This window comes from Chiloscyllium plagiosum, chromosome 24, assembly GCF_004010195.1.
Source record: "Chiloscyllium plagiosum isolate BGI_BamShark_2017 chromosome 24, ASM401019v2, whole genome shotgun sequence".
NCBI classification, from domain to species: domain Eukaryota; kingdom Metazoa; phylum Chordata; class Chondrichthyes; order Orectolobiformes; family Hemiscylliidae; genus Chiloscyllium; species Chiloscyllium plagiosum.
This window is the reverse complement of record NC_057733.1, coordinates 21489249-21505631: the sequence shown is the minus strand read 5'-3', so window position 1 is coordinate 21505631 and position 16383 is coordinate 21489249.

Below are 16383 nucleotides of genomic sequence, written 5' to 3'. Positions count from 1 at the left end.
AATGAGTTGCAGATTTCGGTTCATTAATATGTAAACCCCAGAACTTCTTTCAAGTCACATTCTTGAGATAACTTAAGGTTTTATTAAAAAAAAGTGACATCTCAGCTCAGACAATGCAGTAAAGGTGTAAGTTTAGAGTCTGTCTGTGTACCAATCTTGAGTCAGATTGGTTCTATTTCCAAAGTAGGAATTTATAAAATGGGTCATGGATTGACTGCCTACATTGACTACTTGCAGATTGTGTGCTTTTTGAGCAAAATAGAATATGCAAATACAATTCTGCAAATGCAAATTCACCCCATAGACGTGTGTGTATATGTATGTGTGAGAGAGAGTGAATGTGTGTGTGTGTGTATTGTATAGTGGGGTCACCTGTAATGTGACATGAACCCAAAGTCCCAGTTGGAGCCATCTTCATGGGTACCAGACTGATAACCAAACTCGTCCATGCCAACCAGATATCGTAAATTAATCTAGTCCCATGCCAGCATTTGACCCATATCCCTTTAAACCCTTCATATTCATATACCCATCTAGATGCCTTTTAAATGTTGGAATTGTAGCAGCCTCCACCACTTCCTCTCGCAGCTTATTCCATACACGCACCACCCTCTGTGTGAAAATTTTGCCCCTTAGGTCCCTGTCAAATCTTTCCACTCTCACCTTAAACTTCTGCCCTCTAGTTCTGGACTCCCCCACCCCAGGGAAAAGATCTTGTCTATTTATCCTGTCCATGCCCCTCACGATTTTATAAACCTTCATAAGGTCACCCCTCAGCCTCCGATGTTACAGAGAAAATATCCCTAGCCTATTCAGCCACTCCCTATAGTTCAAACCCTCCAATCCTGGCAACATCCTTGTAAATCGTTTCTGAACACTTTCAAGTTTCACAAACATCCTTCCAATAGGAAGGAGACCAGAATTGCATGCAGTATTCCAAAAGTGCTAACCAACATCCTGTACAGCCGCAACATGATCTCCCAACTCCAAGCATTCCAAATGCCTTCTTCATTATCCTGTTTACCTGGGACTCCACTTTCAATTAACTATGTATCTGCACTCCAGGGTTTCTTTGCTCAGCAACATTCCCCAGGACCTTACCATTAAGTGAATATGTCCTGCCCTGATTTGCCTTTCTAAAATACAGCACCTTGCATTTTGAAATCCATCTGCCACTCCTTAGCACATTGGCCCATCTGATCAAGATCTCGTTGTACTCTGAGGTAGCCTTCTTTGCTGTCCACCACACTACAATTTTGGTGTCACCTGCAAATTTACTAATCATGCCTCTTATATTCACATCCAAATCATTTATATAACTGATGAAAAGCAGTGGATCCAGCACCGATCCTTGTGGCACACTGCTGGTCACAGGCCTCCAAGTCTGAAAGGAAACCCTCCACCACCCTCTGTCTTCTACTGTTGAGTCAGTTCTGAATCCAAATGGCTAGTTCTCCCTGTATTTCATGTGATCTAACCTTGCTAACTAGTCTACCATGAGGAAACTTGTTGAACACCTTACTGATGTCCATCTAGATCACATCCACCACTTTGCCCTCATCAATCTTCTTTGTTACTTCTTCAAAAAACACAGTCAAGTTTGTAAGACATGATTTCCCATGCAAAAAGCCCTCTTGACCAACCCTAATCAGTCCTTGCCTTTCCAAATATATGTAAATCCTGTCCCTCAAGATTCCCTTCAACTTGCCAACCAATGATCTCAGGTTCATTCATCTGTAGTTCCCTGACATTTCCTTACCACCTTTCTTAAATAGCGGAACCACATCAGCCAACTTCCAGTCTTCTATCACCTCACCTATGGCTATTCATAATACAAATTTCTTAGCAACGGGCCCAGCAATCACTTCCCCCAGAGTTATGTGGTACACATGATTACGTTCTGGGGATATAATGCATTTTAAACCATCCCACACTTCCTTCTCTGTAATATGGACATTTTTCAAGCTTTGGTGCTACTTCCCCACATTCTATACCTTCCATATCCTTCTCCACAGCAAACACTGATGGAAAATACTTGTTTAATATCTCCCCTCAAAGGGTATGGGGTGAAAGCAGGAACAGGGGACTGAGTTGGATGATCAGCCATGATCATCTTGAAAGGCCGAGCAGGTTTGAAGGGCTGAATGGCTTAGTCCTGCACTTATTTCCAATGTTTCTGTGCTGCTATGTCACTGGTAAGTTCTGAGTTCCGTCTTTCACAATCATGACATCTGTACAGATTCCCAGATCCTTGTGTATGAGACAATCATCCTTTCAATTCTTTATTTGAGGAATGTCAACTCAGCCATGATCTTATTGAATGGTGGAGCAAGCTCAAGGGGCCAAACAACCTACTCCTATTCCTATTTTTTATGGTCTTATATGGCTCTGAAGCTTGGATCACATTCAGATGCCACCTCAAGGTCCTTGAGAAGTATCACCAACCCTGTTTGAAATTGATTCTCCACATTAGCTTCCTTGAAGAGCCAATAGCACCAGTATCAAGGCCATGATCATCCAAAGCCAGTTCTGCTGGGCCAGCCACATGCTAAGGATGCCTGAGTTCTAACTGCCAAAGCAAATCTTCCCCATGCAGCTCAAGGAAGACATTTGAATGAGAGGAGGACAAAGGAAATGTTTCTAAGACTCCCTGAAGACATCCCTCAAGAAATGCAACATAGATATCAATATGTTGGAGATCCTCACACAGAAGAAACTGACTTGGAGGAACCTCCAGTACAAAGGAGCACAATTCTTTGGAAACACCCATGGGCAAGAGGAAAAAGGCAAAAGGAACTGGAGAAATGAATGCCAGCAATTTCAAAGACTAATTTCCACTTCCCAGAAACACCTGCATAATGTGTGGTCAGAGATGCGGCTCCAGGATCAGGCTCATCAGCCACGCAAGGACCCTCAGATCCCATGAGCAGTGACACAGAATTTTCTAGGTCGCCAGTCATACTACTAATATACCAATCAGGAACAGAGGTAAGTTACATAAAGGCAGAGGAGTAGCACGTAATTAAAGATGGTACTGGTGCAATAGCTACGAATGTCCTGGGTTCAGGTGATCAGGATTTAGAATTGGTTTGGATGGAGATGAGAAATTGCAAGAGAAAGAAGTTACAAGTGGGAATGGTCTACAGACCCCTCAACACTAACCACTAAGTAGGCAGAAGCATTGAAGAAGAAATATTGTGGGCTTGTGTTTCAGGATGACAATAATTACAGGTGATTTTAATCTACATATAAACTGGAAAAATCATATTTGCAATAGTAGCTTGGTTAAGAAGTTCAGAGAATACTTTTGAAATAGGTTCTTTGCATCACACATTCTAGATTGACTATAATGAAATGTGACAGGATTGATTAATGACCTCAGAGTGAAAGCACCTTGAGTCAGTAATAATCATAATATGGTTGAATTTTATATCCAGTTCACAAGGGAGAAGAGTGGATCTAAGAATAATATTTTATATTTAAATAAGGGCAATTACATGGGCATGAGGGCTGAGCTACCCAAAGCTACCTGGCACATAGATTAAGTTAAAAATCACAAAACACCAGGTTATAGTCCAACAGGTTTATTTGGAAGTCCTAGCTTTCAGTACGCTGCTCCTTCATCAGATTACCTGCAGCATTCTGAAATCTAGTGCTTCTAAATAAACCTGTTGGACTATAACCTGGTATTGTGCGATTTTTAACTTTGTCCACCCCAGTCCAATACTGGCACCTCCACATCATGACATTAGATTAAGACATAGATCAATAGAGCAGCAGAGGCAGACATTTACTGGGATATTTTTGAATACTCAAAATAAGTAAATGCCTACCATAAAGAAAAAGTCCAAACGGAGGATTTGTTCATGGTTAACTAAAGAAGTTAAAGAAAGCATCAAACTTCAGGTAAAAGCATATGGTAGCAGAAAGGTGAGTAGCAAGACGGATGACTGATCAGAATATAAAGAAATGCACTGAATGATAAAAATGTTCATCAAGCCAAATATATTAGAACATAAGAAAAATGTAACCAAGAATGTAAAAACAAATAGCAAGAGCTCCTATTAGTATCTGCAAAAGGAAAAGAAAATAGAGTGAGTTAAGATTCTTTAGAGGGTGAGAATGGGAGTTAATAATAGATCATTATAAATGGCAAAAGTAATGAATAAATATTTTGTTCCTCTCTTTAATTTGGAGGACACAAACAAAGTCCAGTAATGCCTGGAATGCTGTCCTTTATTACAAGAGAAATTAAACGTAAAGGTAAAGAGATTATGTATGAAATATGCAGGATATTGTTGAGACGACATCTCAGGTACTGTGAATGGTTTTGGTTTCCTTATCTAAGGAAGGATATAAATGTGTTGGAGGCAGTTCAGAGGAGGTTTACTAAATTGATACCTGGAATGAGTGGGTTGTCTTTTGAGGGAAGATTGGATGGACTGGGCATATCGCATTGGAGTTTGGAAGAGTGAGAAGTGATTTCATTGAAGTCTAAATGGACTTGACAAGATGGACTTGGTAAGAATTTTACTCTGTGTCAGTCCAGAACCAGGGCCATAGGAGCTACTTTATGTCCAATTTGTAAGTTGGTATTCGGCCCCTCATACCTGTACAATAAGATCACAACTAATCTATTGTGTTTTGAATTCCACATTCCCAACTACCCATCAATAACCTTTGATTCCTCTGCCTTATAAGAGGAATCTGCTTTAGAAATATTCATTATTGCATTCTGTAAAAATTGATTCAAAATGAGTTAGGAAATATGAAGGGTCCATTGGTCACAAAGTCATGAAAAATTAGGCATGAATTGCAAATTATACAATTTGAGGAATGCACTGCAGCATCCCCTTAAAGCAATTAAGAGATACAGAAGAACGTTTAAAAAGTTAGGTCTTTTTGTTTCCATATTCCTTGAGGTGGATCCCAAGAAGTAGGAAATTTCCTCCTGGCTTCATAGAAAAACTATGGGCTGTCATTGGCCTTTACCATTGGTCACTCTTGTCAGTCCCCATTGTTTGTCTCACTCTCCTGTTTTCTGCCTTATTCAGCATTGGGGTCACTGGTATCCAAACCAGTTTAAACTAGAAAGGCAAATTGCCTCGCAACACCTCATTATTTCAAAATTTGGAGATGCCGGTGTTGGACTGGGGTGTACAAAGTTAAAAATCACACAACACCAGGTTATAGTCCAACAGGTTTAATTGGAAGTACACTAGCTTTCGGAGCAACGAAAGCTAGTGTGCTTCATCACCTGATGAAGGAGCGTCGCTCCGAAAGTTAGTGTGCTTCCAATTATACCTATTGGACTATAACCTGGTGTTGTGTGATTTTTAACATTATTTCAAAGAAGCTGAAGACCTGTGCTCCTCTTCACTGCAGAGTCTGTTTGTTGTATTATTTTTGGCTCTTCAAAACTATCTAACCCCAGTTTTAGCCAAGTGAATTTTAACAAAAAACAAACACTTTAATTAGTTTATTTATATTTAACTACTTCACAATGGGCAATTAAATGTAAAATATATGAACACCCAACAGCTATTGAACTTGATCTATCAACAAATCCAGCAGAGGTCTCCATCGATCTACAATGTTCTATTTTGTAGTTTTTATAGTTCTTCTCTTTCATTGAGAAATAGGAATCATGTTCCAATGGAATATCCCAACCAGCCAGTTTAGCCATTGTCACAATCTTTAGAGGTACGTATTTCCCAGCAATTGATGGAAATAACTGAAGGATATAATTTCATATTTTAAAACTATTCCTCCAACGAAAACAAAAATCTAAGCATTACTTGGTAGACAACTAATACAATAAACCATAGAAAAAATATTTTCTCCGTTATCAAGTTAGCACAACCAAAATATCACACCATGTTTATACATTACAGCAAATATATAGCCCTGTAGTTCAGTCCAAAATTATTTCTGGTTGCCTGATAGGTTTTTTTTCACTCTGCTAGACCAGGGTGAGTCTTCCAATGTCCTCTTAAAACTCCATTTATGCAATCTCCTCCTGAATGGAACTGAATTGACATCCAGAACCAAGATATCCTCTTTGATCTTTAAGTGTCTACAAGTATAAAGAGTTGTGAGCACAGCCCTGTCCAGCACTCAAACCAACCTCCCGTCGATTGACTTCATCTACACATCCCGCTGCATTGGGAAAGCAACCAACATAATCAAATACTCCTCCCACTCTGGTCATAGTTTCTTTCATCCTCATCTGTTAGGCAGAAGATATAAAAGTTTGAGTACGCAGATTCAAACATAGCTTCTTCCCTGCTGTTATCAGACTTTGGAACAGACCTCTTGAGTTTCTATGAGTTTCAACCTGAGTTTCTGATGCCACGACAACTAAATCACATGGGTCTGCTTCTGAACAGGTTTAAATTTGGCTATCATCCCTCTTCCATGGTATTCTGCCTTATTTGAAATTAAAACAATCAGTTTAAAGCATAATTGTTTTATAAGGTGTCAAATTTGTAACTCCACACAGAACAGAAAGTCAAAGACTCTTGGTTGCTAATATTGAGACCATCCATTCTGTTACCTTCATTACTTCATTTCATCTCCTTTGTCTACCAACTGTTCACCTTGCACTCATTCATACCTTTTATTTTCGCTGCTACATCCTCAGTCATCTCTGACCTCATCTTATCCATTTTAACAAACCCCTTTCTTTTCAACACATTACCATTCAGTTATTGACTATCGAACACTCTACCTGGTCCACATCCTAGCTGACATTGTGAAGCATTCCCTTTCCTTAGGTAGAGTCCCCTTTCAAACGCACTACCTTCATTTCTACTTCCCACTCAGAAAAGAACATGGCCCTTTGGTCCCTCAGTTCTTGTAAGCTATTTCCCATCTCCAAATCATTCTTTCCCCCTCAAAACCCTACGACTTTCATCATCTCCAACTTAGTTTCTATTTCTATCCTCATTACAGCACTGAAAATACTGTAAGCAATAGCCCCAGTGATATCCTTTTTGAATGTGACCATAATACATTTTCCTTATTAACATTTCTGTATTCTTCCTCAGGGTCCATCACACCATCTTCCTCTAATTCCTTTCCTTCGTTGGCAAACTTTCTAGGACTGCTCACATTCGCTTCTGTTCCTATTTATTTGATTATAGCATGAGCAACTCTTGCAAATAGATTCCTTTGCGATGTTCAGAAGTTTGGTTAAGGAATGTCTCAAGTCTCTGTCTTTGGTTCGCTCATCTACGTGTTGCCCTTTCAATACATCATCCTCAGACTGGACATCGAGTTCTACCTCACCTTCTTCTCTTGACTTCTCCACTGTCTTTGTCTGAAATGCTGTGTTTAATGAGCCACAACCACTTCCGGTTAAACACTGGGAAGACAAATGTCATTATTTCCAATCCCCACCTTAAAATTTATATCCTTGCTCCATGTTCCGTTTCTCTCACTGATCCCTGTACCAGGTTCATCTGAACTATTCCCAATCTCAGGATTCTATTGATTGTTCTATCTTTTTTTATTACAAAGACATCTAACTTCATTGCTTTATTTGGGTATTAGGTAATGTTGCTAACTGGACACCGACTCTTAGTATGTTTAGGCTATGGATATCTACAACTGCACTATCAATCTCTTGGCTATTTTCTCAATATAAAGGTCTTCCCATCCTAGTGATATGTAAAACTTTTTCATAAATTTTCTAGTTTGATGTCTTCTCTTCGTCTCAGTTACTGATGCTAGAATCAGTTGCATCATTATTATTTGCATATATCATTTGGCTACATTCACCTCTGTAATATTGCTCACCTGCCTAAGCCCTTTAGCTGCTGAAATTCTCAGCCATGGCTTTTTCACTTCCAAAGTCAATTATTTATTCTAAAGCCATCGCCTTCAATCCATGTCGCAAATGCTGTTCCCTGGCTAACAACTTCATCCTTGTCCTTGTCATATCATACTCCGTGAACTCCTGACTTCATCTTTTATCCATCATCAAGATCTCCCATTCCCCAATACCGTAATTTTTCACATCTTTGCCCTGCCTCAGCTTATCTGCTGCTAAAGCTCTCATCTATCCTTTTTTTCACCTGGACTCAGCCATTCCACAATGTGCCTGGAGAGTTTCCCATTTTGCATCTTCCTTAAATTTAAGCTCATCCTAAACTCTGTTGACAAAATCCCAACTTACAACAAGTCAGATTCACACATCATTCCTATGTCTGTTTATCAACATTGGCTTCTGGAGTCTGCCTTGGTTTTAACATTTTCATCCTTGATTTCAAATCACTGCATCACCTTATCCACTAAAGCTGCTCCAGCCTCAGAGCCCTCAGAGAGCCTTGTGCTCCTCCAATGTCAGTATCTTAATTGGTTGTTTCTAATTGTTTTTGCAATCCACTATAGGCAACCATGTGCGCATCTGCTTTGCTCCTACATGCTTGAATTCTCTCCTCAAACCTCTCCACATTTGAATCTGTTTCTCAATTTAAGACACTCCTTGAAACCTACATTAATGACAAAATTGTGCTAATATTTCTCTAACTAGCTATGTACTAAGATTTTAGTTGATAGATTCCACTGTGATGCATTTTGGACATTTTGCAATTTAATGGCAGCATATAATGCATGATGCTGTTGTTTCCCTACTAACTGGTGGCCCAACCTACACTTTCAACTTCAACTTATGCCAAATTGTCCTGTGTTTATTCTATCCTACACTCAGTTCCAATCACATATCTGTCTCATTCTTGCTGACCAACACTGTCTTCTACTCCAACAAAGTCTCTGATATAAAATTCTAATCACCTTGTTTAAAACCCATTCCTATCTCTTTATCTTTATTTCATGCAATAATCCTTTTCAAGTACAAACTTATCAACAAGAGGACATTGCAACCACTAGCTTCTTTCAATTGGTTATGTATCAAGGCTCTCTCATGTGTCCGATCAACAATGAGATCTGTTCTCTCAAGGGGCTCTTTTATGTTGTAATCTGCTGTTTTGCGTTTTCCTCATGCTTTTATTTACAATTCAATGGTGGCTTTGGTGACTGCTCTGGCATGACAAGACTCATAGTGTTGCACAACATGTCTATTCTAGAGGCAAAAATAATAATTAACTAATCAGGGCCTCTGGTGTTTGAGTTGTCAGTCCGTTTTTTTTATCCTGAGGTTTTTATGCCACACTGAGTTTGGGACTGATCAAGGAGATAGCAAAGGCTTCAATTCCAATTAACACTGTTTAATTCACTTTAATATAAATTGCTGCTGTAATTGGTAATCATAGGTATATCAGACACTGACAATATAGTTACATCAGGTAAGAATTAATCCATCTTCTCTGCACGTTCATGTCATGTGCTCTCTAGATAAGATTCTTCAGTCTCAGATTGAAGAAGATTCAAATTGGACTTGAATCAATAACTCTGTTACTGTCTCCAGATGCTTCCAAACCTTTGCTGAGTTTCTCTAGCATTTTTATGTTTGAAAGTATGCCCAGTCCGTCCAATATTTCCTCAAAAGACAACCCGCTCATTCCATGGTTTAAATTTAGTAACCTCCTCTGAGCTGCATCCAACACATCTATATCCTTGCTCAGATAAGGAAACCAAAGCTTTCATAGCACCTGAGATGTGGTCTCACCAATGTCTGTACACTTCATACATAATCTCTTTACTTTTAAGTTTAATTTCTCTTGTATTAAAGGACAGCATTCCAGGCATTACTGGACTTTGTTTGTGTCGTCTAAATTGAAGACAGGAACAAAATATTTATTCATTACTTGTTCATTATTCTGCAATGGATCCAGGTTTTTGGGCTTTTTTTCTAGCATATGTTAGAGCTGGAAATTTTTTCATGTTGTGATACCTCTATACATGGGATGAAGAGTGTATGTTGGAGCTCACACTTGTCATGCCTGTGTAAGTCAAGATAATTGTTTCTACTGGAGGAAGTCATACATGATACGTGAGTGAATTGTACTAGTGATTCTGATGCCTTGGGAAGATTGTTAGCCATTTGAATTTTCCTCTGACATTTAGAGCTGGGTGCAAAAATGCTTATTGCTTCTTTTTTTTGCTTGAATCTTGCAAAATAAATTGTTCGATTCATGTTTTGAAATAACCCCAATTAAGAGGGATAAAATAAACACCCAAAATGGAACATTTCCAACGACTGACTCATTGTGTGAAGCATACATGTGTGGACATCAAATTACTGTTACAATTAGATTGAGCTGGTGTCAAATACTTCTCAGTGGTTCCTGTCCAGAAACAGAAATAAAGAATGACTTCTTTGGAGAAACAATATAGAGCTGTTGACTCCAGTTAAATGGAAAAGTCCCTAATTTTAGGAGAGGTAGATAGTGAATTTGGGAAATGTAAAGAAGGACATTATAATCATCTGAACTGCCACACTGACCTCTATCTACTGATATTTCTGAATCCTCTCATTACTGTGTAAGGCAATGGACAATTAACATCTAACTTCCTTACAATATTGTATTGGGAATTAAACTCAAGCATAATCCTTTACAAATATTTCTTTTGTCACTGGAAAGCAACTTCATGTCACATCATAAAGATTGGATATCAATGTCTGCCCCAATCTGTGATTAGGTAAAAACAATGACTGCAGATGCTGGAAACCAGATTCTGGATTAGTGGTGCTGGAAGAGCACAGCAATTCAGGCAGCATCCGAGGACAGGCAAAATCGATGTTTCGGGCAGAAGCTTTATTCCTGATGAAGGGCTTTTGCCCGAAACGTCGATTTTGCCTGTCCTCGGATGCTGCCTGAATTGCTGTGCTCTTCCAGCACCACTAATCCCCAATCTGTGATTAATCTGTTTATAACAAAAGGTCATTGAGCAATATGTGCAGGTATAGATGTTCTTCTTCCTGCTTTGTTGTGGACAGAGAGCATGTAAACTACAATTGTTCACAAATATGTATGGTTACAGACTTTGAAATATGTGGAAATCTGATGGGAATAGGGTTATGCACAATGAACAGGACTAAGGAATCAATCAACTTGCAGAAGTTAATGACTCATAAGTCTATTGCCTGTTTACACTACATCTGCTTTATGCTACTGCCACTTCAGAATGCATAATCCAAGCATTTGGTAATGGCAAGGTCATTATTTCAATCAACTTTGGAAACAGTCCATGTCCTGTTGCAACTATAAGGTCAGTTTCAGCCTGCCTGAAAATTACACCATGCAACAACTGCTATTTGTTGAAGAAATATTTCTCCTTCAACAAAACGAGAAAAATAAATATCATCTGTTTTTGGAATGCTTCTCAGCATTACATTTGAGGTTCATTTGAGGATATCTACACTTCTTTAACCCGGTCTTTTATCTATCCCCAGTGATTGTTAGCTTAGGCAATGATGTCCATATTGGCAATTGTCCCTTCAGTGGTCCAGACCATAGTGTGGAATGCCCTCCTTAAAAGTCTTGCATTTCTACCTTGCTTTCCTCTTTTAAGGACTCATGTTAGCAATCGATCTGAATATCTCTTTATATTACTTGTGTAACATTTTGCTTGATAATACTCCTGTGAAATATCTATATTACTGTGATAATGAAGCTGCATAAGTGTTGTTAGAGTACTCCATGTCTGGGACTAATGGATGGAATATATACAACATTCATCTTGTCAATTGAAACACAAATATTGCATTGTGTTTAAAAGGGTTAAGTGCCGCTGAAAAGTCTGTGTATACAATGCCTCGGCAGTTACAAGCAGTAAACAGGGTTTAAAGGCCTATGAATTAGGTGAGAGAGGGGGATGGAGAGGAAGCTGAACTCAAGACTTCTTTCTTGGCATCTGAGTTCCTTGTCCTCTACTGCAGGAAAAGGATATGCTTAAAACACATACAGGATCGGTTTGTCATGTGACCATCCCTCTCCAACAGTGTAGTGACTCCAATGGAGTCTTTTCTCCATGTAAGTTGATTCCTTCATCAGTAGACATTCTTCCTCTTAGGTCGGTCCCCATTTTCCAGGTGTTTAGGTTTAATGATTTATTTTAATCCCGTTGAGTACTGTTGGTGATTGTCCTGATGCTCTGGTTCACTGATGTTCTGCTCAGATCATTATTTTTGGTTGGTTGTTGCAGACAATCATCTCCATCTCTTTGGAAGAAGTCAAATGTGGAAGATACAGTGTAGCAAATTGTGTAGCCATCTTTGGCTCCGAGCTCAAACTGCATCTTGGACTTCATGTTGAAATGTTCAATTTGATTTTTCAATGTGTGCATTTAGAAATCATCATTCAATATCACAGAATCATGGAAGTGTTATGGCACAGAAAGAAGGTAGCCAGCCCATCATATCTGTACAGTCTCATTAAATGAGCTTTATTGCTTGGTGCCAATCTCTTGCTTTCCCCCCACATCCTTGCACATTATTTTAATCCAAATAATCATCCAAAGTCCTGTTGAATGCCTCAAAATTGTGTTTTCTTTTACATTATACTTTTCGATTAGGTCTCCATGTCCTGAAACTCCCTTCTTGTTTCCAGTCAATCAAATTTGTTTATTTGTGCAAATTATTCCTTCAAACATTCATGATTTACTTCCCATAATGATCAGGTGAGGAGATGTTCTAGTCCTTTCCCCCCCCCATCATTGTCTGACAATAACAGATTTTTAAAAAAGGATGTTTATCAATTCAGAATTTTGTTGTTTTTATGTTTTGAATGTAAAGGATAAAAACAAACAGTCTTTAAATAATCAGAGACTGGACCTACCTTGATAGATGTCCCATTGCACTAAGTATATGGAAATTGCCCATAAATTTAAATTTTTGATGGTCAATTCCTTGGCATTTACTAACAAGGTCCCCAACTCTGATCTAGTTACAGACTTTAAAGATTTCCAATTTAATTATTTTAATAGTCAGTCAGGAAAAGTTAGAAAGATTAAAACCTGTTCTAATGCATGACATACCCTAGAATTAACTGGCCAATTACTTACATACCACATCTGACCTAACAACACCCATCGCCTGAACATTGAAACACCCACCTCTCACACTCAGCACTCACGGACATACAACTGCTCCCCTCACATCTGACTGCCCTCCTCCAATACCCAGCAGCACCCTCTCCCATTACCTGGTAACCAACTATTTCCTGCTCAACACCTGACGATTCCCACAACAACCCACTTCTGAATTCCCCAACCTGCTGCCTGAAACCCTCTGACACCTGAACACCATACCATGTCACTCATGTACCTGTTATCTGTAACTCCTCATCCACCGGCCACCCTACCTACTCACCCAGCTTTAATCCTATCCGCTCAACCTCCTGCCACCCTATAAGCCTCACTCATTTATCTACAACCCAACATTTCTATCACTCATTTGCCACTCTACCTCCACTAAATACATGCCCACCTACTTTCTTATCCAATTACTATCCATCCTACCCGCTCTCACCCACCTACTAAGTGCACTACTTGCTTAACCAGCTGGTACCCTATGCCCTCACTCATTTGCCTGCCACACTACTCCTTCATCCGCTTGCCTTACATATTTTCTTCTATCAAAGAGGCTTTGGATCTTTAAACCTGGGAATATGGCCATAAAATATAATGGGAGCACAGTTTGGGCATTGATCTTGTGCTGGATGGGAAATCTTCCTGAACAGCTACATTCCACATTTCTGAAAAGTTCCAACACAGGTTTGGCCCTGAAACACAGAAGTCTGGGGCAAGGATTGGAGTAGTAATCCAACTGTGATTGTCACTTCCCATTGTACTTAATCTGGTTTAAATAAAATAACAAAAATGCTTCAGCTCTGTAATTCTGAAGATCACACACAAACACTAATAAATGATAGAATGGAAGGACAGATTATGAATTTATTATACTCCAAAAGATTGAAAGATATGCAGGTCTTGTAGATTGGTAACTTAGATGATTTCGAGCTGAGCTTGATGGTCCCTCTGGGTTTGACTTTGGGGCAATTCAAATATGATTCATTTGTTCTTATGGAGTCAGCAATAGCTGTGAAAGCTCTGCTGTAGCAGGTGAATGTTCAAAAGACAGACAGGACTCAAACTTGCAATGGAGGAAAAGAGAGTAAGGATGGCTTACTCAGAGGTCCACATCTCCTAATTGTCTGTGCTGTGTTTTGAAGAAAAAAAATTATTTAACAGAAAAGAGAATCAGCTAATTTCTCACATAATCCCCTCTTTCAAACTGACCCGTTACCTCAAATATGGTCATACCTAGTGGATTCCGGTTTTGTGGTTTCAATTTGATTAGATGATGGTTGCATAAGTTCCTTTTCCAGCCAGAGTTCATTGCCTGAAGTGGTTATACCTAATGCATAGTCCCCACTCAGATAAATATACAAGGTAACTGTCTGGATGCTTTTAGAATAAATTAGCAGATAATCCCATTTACACTCCGAGTTTATCACTTTTGCTGGAATAAATTGGCTCCATTTTAATAGTTTTGGATAATATAAGATAAAGTCAAGCAGATTTTCAACCATTTTAGAAAGTGCTGTTTGAAGTCACAGAAATGCAATTTCAGGTTCTTAAAACTCAATCAGTGTTTTTAAACCAGTAAATACATCATGTTATTTTTGCTATAAAGTAGGGCTTTATAACTTCCGATGAACTTATCTTACTTTTATTTCCAAACTGAAGTTTTGATTGACCAATCAGTTTAAATTAGTTTAAATTTTATTTTGATAGAATTTTAATGTTAGATGGTTCCCATTTTGTTTATTTGTGATGTAACATTTGATTGACAACAGCAACGTGTAGTACAATATTTTTAAAGCCTGAAAGCATCTGTTGATTTTAATATATAAAAGCCAATATTGCATATCATAATAAGAGAAAATAATGTGAAGTATAAGCATAGAAAATATTTATTCTGAGCAAAATGTAATGCATCATTCAAAATGTTGAGTTAAAACGAATGACCTCAATAGTTAAGAATTCAAGTGATTTCACATTTTTATTTTCTCTTCCCTCAGAAATGCAACAAAATCATATATTGCATAAAGGTGACTTTTCTCCTGCCAACAAATCATTAAAGTATTTTGTAAACCATTTTGTGGTCAGTACAGTTTAGTTCAGAATTATAATGTGTTGTAGTAATGTTAATCACAGAACATCAGTAGAACATTGAAGGGGAGTAGTAAACACTTACATGTCTTGTGAAAGCTACTAACAATTGAAGGAAATTATAGCTGGTTAGTGCAGGTAAACCTAACTTTGGATGTCATTGTGTAACAGCATGGGATTGGAATGGGAGCATTTACATTACTGTGCTACGCCTTGCAATCTTTTTAATGTCACTTTATTCATCTCACATTGTAGAAATAACTGATCAGAACATCAAAAGAAAATCAGAAATTTATCACATTTGTTTCATCAAGCAGAGCAAAAGAAAGATTCTGATAAGGACTCAGAAAGGATTTCCAAGGATGTTGCCACATTTGGAGGGTTTGAGCTATAGGGAGAGGTTGAATAGGCTGGGGCTGTTTTCCTTGGAGTGTCAGAGGCTGAGGGGTGACCTTATAGAGATTTATAAAATCATGAGGGGCATGGATAGGGTAAATAGACAAGGTCTTTTCCCTGGTGTGGGTGAGTCCAGAACTAGAGGGCATAGGTTTAAGGTGAGAGGGAAAAGATTTAAAAGGGACCTAAGGGACAACTTTTTCATGCAGACATTAGTGTGCGTAAGGAATGAGCTGCCAAAGAAAGTGGTAGAGGCTGGTACAATTGCAACATTTAAAAGGTATCTGGATGGGTATATGACTATGAAGGATTTAAAGAGACATGGGCCAAGTGTTGGCAAATGGGACTAGATTAATTTAGGATATCTGGTCAGCATGAATGAACTGGACTGAAGGGTCTGTTTCTGTGCTGTACATCTCTATGACTATAACATTTGTGACACATGTGAACCGTGGCTGGGTAGGTAGCATTCTCAGATCTGAGTCGCCAGGTTCTAGTTCAAGACCCTCCAATACTTTTGAATGTAGGCCGATACCCCTGTGCAGTACTGAGGAAGTCCTTTACTGCAGGAGATGCTGCCTTTTGCATGAGACATTAAACTGAGGCCCCCACCTGCCTGCTTGGGTGGATAAAGAACATCTAGGAGAAAGTGAGGACTGCAGATGCTGGAGATCAGAGCTGAAAATGTGTTGCTGGAAAAGCGCAGAAGGTCAGGCAGCATCCAAGGAGCAGGAGAATCGACGTTTCGGGCATGAGCCCTTCTTCAGGAATGAGGAAAGTGTGCCAAGCAGGCTAAGATTAAAGGTAGGGAGGATGAACTCTGGGCAGGGGCGTTGGAAATGCGATAGGTGGAAGGAGGTTAAGGTGAGGGTGATAGGCCGGAGTGGGAGTGGGGGCGGAGAGGTC